The 6,000-nt window shown below is 44.0% G+C and overlaps 1 long non-coding RNA gene across 1 annotated transcript; it reads left to right on the top strand.

The window, feature by feature from the left end:
- On the top strand, nucleotides 1-3,196 carry LOC125535622 (uncharacterized). The gene is made up of 6 exons (XR_007294753.2): nucleotides 1-65; nucleotides 144-222; nucleotides 332-374; nucleotides 1,853-1,998; nucleotides 2,725-2,788; nucleotides 2,888-3,196. It is a non-coding gene; the product is annotated as an uncharacterized LOC125535622 (long non-coding RNA).
- Nucleotides 3,197-6,000: the final 2,804 nt, after the last annotated feature.

The raw sequence follows: 6,000 nt of genomic DNA, 5'->3' as shown, positions 1-6,000 counted from the left end.
AGTTTGGTATTGTTTCCTGTTGTCGTTTGCATCGAGCCTTGGGTCCGTCTCTCCTTCTCATTGAGGTTAGTCCACTCCTCTTGTGCTTGTCTATAGAATGTTTGATGAAATGCATGTGTGCTGATGCTTGTTCTATGGTTCAGCGTACTTCTCCTGTTGCCGGCGCTTCTTCTTCTCGTCCGTCCTGCTGCTTACCCAATGTGCTTCTGCTTGCTGCCTCCGGTAAATAGGCCGTTCTGTTGCTTCTCTGACTGGCTGAGTGTTCATTGCATGCCTATGTGTCGTTGTGCTCTGACCGGTTGTTTTCTTTGTGTATTTCGCACTTTCGCAGGCTGTACGATCTCTTCTGTTGCTGTGTCATTCGACTCATCAAGGTTTTTTTCTTTCCTTTCTACTACATGTGTGCGTGTTTTACTTTCAGTATCTTCGTGTCACGCTGTCTGCCTTGGTGATCTTTTAAATATCTGTATGTCATGCCGATCGTTTAAATGTTCCGGATATGGTTGGGCGTTGTGTGTTGTTCGTTCTCGTGTTGCTTATATTTCATGTATGCATGTGAGTAGGATTTGTCCACTTGTTTCCGTTGTTATACATGTTTTGGAGGTCATGGTAACTCGATGCCCCCCGTGCTCACTCTTTCTGTTGTACACAGAAGCATATTTGTCCAATTCTCAGACTAATTTTTTGAAAGAAACCGCAGTTCATTACAACGCCAATTATGGATATGGATCCATCTTGCTGGACTAGATGTAATAAGAAAGCATGTGACAATTGCTTATGAATAGTATTTGTTGTACAAACATCCAGTTAATTCTTGAGATACAATAGAGACACTATAATAGTACTACTTTAGTCAAATACATTATCCACTAATTGTTGTAGTGAAATGTCGCTCTAGCTATTAATTTGCATAATCTTGCATGACAAACTATAGGCATGTGATATCTATGGTGCTCCTGTAAATAAAGAAAACTGGAATATGTGTCTTCAAAATTTTCTATTTATATACAAAAACCATGCATTGGTACATATGAACCATATGAATAGGACTGAAGATCTATTTTTTGGGTCATGTTTGCGAGTTTTCTGTTATTTCCTCTCAGTGTGAATAGGACTGAAGAAGATGGACATAGCCCTTTAGGTAACTTCACTTTTTTTGAATAGCAAACTGCAGAACAATAGTTCTATGGTATATTTTCATTAAAAAACAGTATGTTACAAAGGGAAAGGTGAAAATAGAAACAAAAGAAAAAAGATCTAAGCTAATGGGGCAGAGCCATCCAATTTCTGTTTTGGGCAACATGAGAATCATTTAAAAATTGATCTGACAGCCTGCTTGAACAAGGTGGAATGCTCGCCTTTGATAGTATGTTGAAGTAGTTGAAGATCCTTTTTTTAATTCAAGCCTCTAATTTGAGACTGCTGGATGTTTCTGAAGACCTTGCCATCTCACTTTGTCCTGGATTAATAAAAGATTACAAATTTATTTGTCTAAATAGGACAGGTTGTTTACGAAGGTATACCATTTCTATTGACTGGATAATTTACATGTTGGCAAGGACTTATTGGTGCAGCCTGGTCATAATTGCTCGGCCAATTTCCCAACCCAAATCCAGAACCGCTTCATCTTTAGATCTTTACATGATTGATGAAATGCCTTAGAGACTAAGATCTACACTTTGTTTTTCTCCGTTCTCCTTCTCACGGATTAACCGATGGCTGTAAGACCTAGAGAAGCATTAGGAACTGGTCTGCAGTGTCTTCCAGTGTATGCGTACACACAATTCAATTTCCTTTTCTTTTTGCCCTTTGTATAGATGATGTGGTTGAGTTACGAAGCCTCTTCTTGTAGTGTTGTCTGCAAGGCCGAAGGGAAGTTATTAATGCATTTGAGCAGCTCTATCTGATTGTTCATCTCCTGAACCTATTTTAGTTGATATATAAGTGTTCTCTATTTCAGAAAGACAGAACACGAGATTGTGCCCCCTCTTGCTCCAGGTGCATGTTCCTGCCCTCCTTTCCCCTCTGATTTGACTTGCTTTACCTTGTGTGAAGTTTTATACTTTCAACTTTACAAAGCTATATCAATTTTGCTTTCAACTGTACTTGGCTACACCTGTAACATGATGCATTTCTCTTTCAGTTTATTGAATACATTTTGAAGAAGTGAATGCTCTATCCGGTACTGTCCTATGACTCATTTAACAGTCCGTCAATTTGCTCACAAACCTCCTCATGTACAGCATACAATGAGTATTCTGTCACATATCACACAACATCTTGATCTTTCAGCTAATAATATGCTGTAATTTTTTAGGCGTATCACTGTTTGCAGCTTTTGGATTCCTTCTGTGTGTTGGGAGATAATGCTCTTAATAAACTTTAGCTTTCTGCAATGCTAGGTCGGACAAATTCAGTACTGAAAATCTAGACTGTTCTTTCCACTCGGTAACAACTTCTATGCTTGCGCCACCATGATATCACTACAACATTTCCCTGGAAAATTTTATTAGTTGCATGTAAACTGAATTGATTTACCAGTAAAAACCTGGACAACTCATTTCAGTCCCTAACAACAATTATGGCATTACCAGGATATGTCATGTATGTGCTCTGAGTCGTAGTAGGATGCAAAAAGTACAATAAGAGATAGAATGTATGGACTATGGCTAGCAGTAACATTTTATTGACTTGTGCAGTATTTGATACTATCTATTTCTGCAGGCTATTCCTCATGTTGCAACCTTTTCCCATAGAATTGAATGGAAGATGGAAGAAATTGCAGGAGGTATACTTTGTGTTCCATTAGTCTTACTGTCAGATTTCCATGTTCAGTTATTCACACTATATTGTTGCTCGATATCTATAGCTGCTATTATTTGAGCAGGAATGGTGTTTCCAGCGTGACATTCAAAACCAGTCAAGACTATAAAGGGGTTGTGAAGGACGAAATGCTATGGATCCAGAGTGGGAGGGGAGAGTTACCAACAATGTATCGAGGATAAACCGTGACATGGATTCCTAAGTTCCAACTTAAATAGCAAAATTATATAGGGAGAATGCCTGCATTTTGAAAACTCTATTACATAGTTTGAAGCTATGCTTCTTTCAAATTTCATTATTAAAAGGATCCTTATTATTGCCAATTTGTCAAGCATTTATTGTCGAATAACTCTTTGTTTCAAATGAGACCTGTGGCGCAAGGGGTAAATTTATTATACATCTTATTGTATACAACATGCCTCTTCTTTTTTTATTAAGAGGGGTTAAATTTGTTACCATATGTGCTTCCTCACAACTAAACCATGAATTTTCTTTTTGATATGTTTTTTTCAAACTCAGATATCTAATCATTATAACCATATTTTCAACTAAAACAATGCTTCCTTAGCTGGTTTGTACATGTTACACAAATATCTTTTTTTCAAACTCGGATTTCGCACCGCGATAACCACATTTTCAATATAACATCGTTTAACACATGAGCTTTGTACTACCAATATTGAATAGGTTCTTGCAAAATTAAACTATTTTCATCGACAACATGGCTTTAGCGGGTCTCTGCGCCATTTGGCGCAACGGCTCAACTAGTTATATATATGAAAGGTCACCCCTAGAGGGTAGTGCCGGTTTCCCCATAAACCTATTGTCTTACAAGGTATCACGTTAGGTTACGTATGCTTCCGCCCAAACCCTAATCACCAGACACCGCCGCCGCCGCCTCACTTCCGATCCTACCGCCGCCATCGAGTGCCGCCGCATCTGGATCTACCAACGCAGGGTTCCTGTTGGCCTCCCTCGCGGCGCTTCTGTCCCGCCCGCTGGACGCAGCCGCCGTGCAGTCCCCGCTCGGGACAAGGAGCGTGGGCTCCTTCTTCTCGACTCCACCAGCTGCCTCATCGTTCGTGCACGAGCTCGCGGTGCACACCACCGCCGCTTCGTCCGCATCTCCTGCCGCGGGTGCTGTCCTGTAACGACCGGATAATCATGCTACAGTAATCCCACGAAAATCATGCCACGTCACCTCGGTTACTGTTGCTAACCTCGTAATGATTCAAAACCATTTCAAAATTTAAATTCAAAATATGTCAAACAACAAAAGTTTTCAAAAGTTGAAACAAAAATGTTCGGTGAGTGCTGAATAGTACAAGGGTAATTATAATAAAGAAAACATAGTTTTAGAAAGTGCCTAAATATTTCAAAATGCATTAAAACAGAAAAGAGTAATAAATAAAAGAAAAAGGAGAAAACACAAAACCAGAAAACAAACTAACAAAAAAAGGAAAAGAAGCCCCCTAATGGGCCACAGCCAACCTAGCCACCAGTCAGGCCGGCCCATTCCCTGCACCCCTCCCTGGCCTATATGGCCCGACTCCCCCGACCTAACCCTATCCTAACCCCATTCCCTCACGAGCCCCACCTCCCTCTCCCTCCAGCGCCGCCAGGGGAGACCCCCCCATGCTCGATCCCCACTTCCCTCGCTCCTGAACCCCGCACTCCCCCTCGTTCCCCGCTCCCCATGTCGCTCGCTCTCCCTCCCCCATCGATTCAGATCGGGGGCTCGACCCCGCGGTGCTCCCGACGCCGCCCGCCGCTCCGAGAACCCCCTTCCCGACGGCTCTCCTCCTCCCCAGCGGCTGCATCGCGTCGTCTCCACCCTTGTCATCGACCATCACGACCCCGAGCTCCGGCGCCATCCCGAGCTCATTTTTAGCACAACTACAGGGCCTCGTGAGCACGCTTCGTTCACCGTACGATGCCGTCCCTGGCCGCGCTCGCGCGTCCGCGTGCCATGCGCCTCCACTCGCCACCCCCATCTATTGCGCCTCCGCGCGCTGTTGGCCGCCTGGGCGCGCACTCCTCGGCAACCGCCCATGCTTGCAGCCCCCACTGCCGCGCTAGCGGCCTCCCCTTTCGTCCAGCCGCGGCTCTGCTCTGCCAGCACCGCCGCCCGCGTGCGCCGCATCCGCCACGGCCGCCGCTGCCAGGCGCCGCTCGCCTCCGCCCTCGCTCGCCGGCCTCTCCGGCGCGGCTAGTGCCTCCCCTGGCCACACCATGGCCGTAGATGGCCCCCTGTGTGTGTGCGCCATAGCCAGGGCGTGGCCTTGTGACACTGACCACAGGGGCCCACCCCCTGTTTAGAACGAATTTTAATAACAAATAAAATTAATCAATTAATTAATTAGCAAATCAATAAATTAACTTAATTAACTATGTTTAAATTAGCCTAACTACCTAATTTAGTTAATTAAAAATGGTAGTTTAGTTAGGTCTATGACAGAATGACCCCACATGTAAGTTTGACCCAGTCAACAGCCCTGTTGACTGCTGACATCATGCTGATGTCATGATGATGTCATAACCCTGTTTTCTATTTAAATTAATTCTGTTTTTCCAAAATGATTTAAAAACTTTAATAATTCATAGAAAATAAACCGTATGTCGGATGAAAATAATTTGTACATGAAAGTTGCTCAGAACGACGAGACGAATCCGAATATGCAGCCTGTTCATCCGTCACACATCCCTAACATAGAGAACACGCAACAATCCTCCTCCGTTTCATCTGCCCGAAAACGTCAAACACCGGGAATACTTTCCCGGATGTTTTCCCCCTTCGCCAGTAGCACCTAGTACTGCGTTAGGCCACCCCTAGCACCGCGTATTGCCATGTTATGCTTTGTGATGCTTTGTTTACTTTGTATTTACTGTTTCTTCCCCCATCTTCTTCTCCGGTAGACCCCGAGACTGGCACTGATGCCATCGAGTTCGACTACGTCCCGACGACCCCTCCTTGCCAGAGCAACCAGGCAAGCCCCCCCCCCCTGATCACCAGATATCGCCTACTCTTCTCTATACTGCTTGCATTAGAGTAGTGTAGCATGTTACTACTTTCCGTTAATCCTATTCTGATGCATAGCCTGTCCTTGCTACTACTGTTGTTACCTTTACCTGCTATCCTAATGCTTAGTATAGGATGCTAGTGTTCCATCAGTGGCC

This window comes from Triticum urartu, chromosome 2A, assembly GCF_056163025.1.
Source record: "Triticum urartu cultivar PI428250 chromosome 2A, HENAU_Tu73, whole genome shotgun sequence".
In the NCBI taxonomy this organism is placed as follows: Eukaryota; Viridiplantae; Streptophyta; class Magnoliopsida; order Poales; family Poaceae; genus Triticum; species Triticum urartu.
The sequence above is the reverse complement of the archived record's forward strand: the minus strand, read 5'-3'. Positions and strand labels throughout refer to the sequence as shown.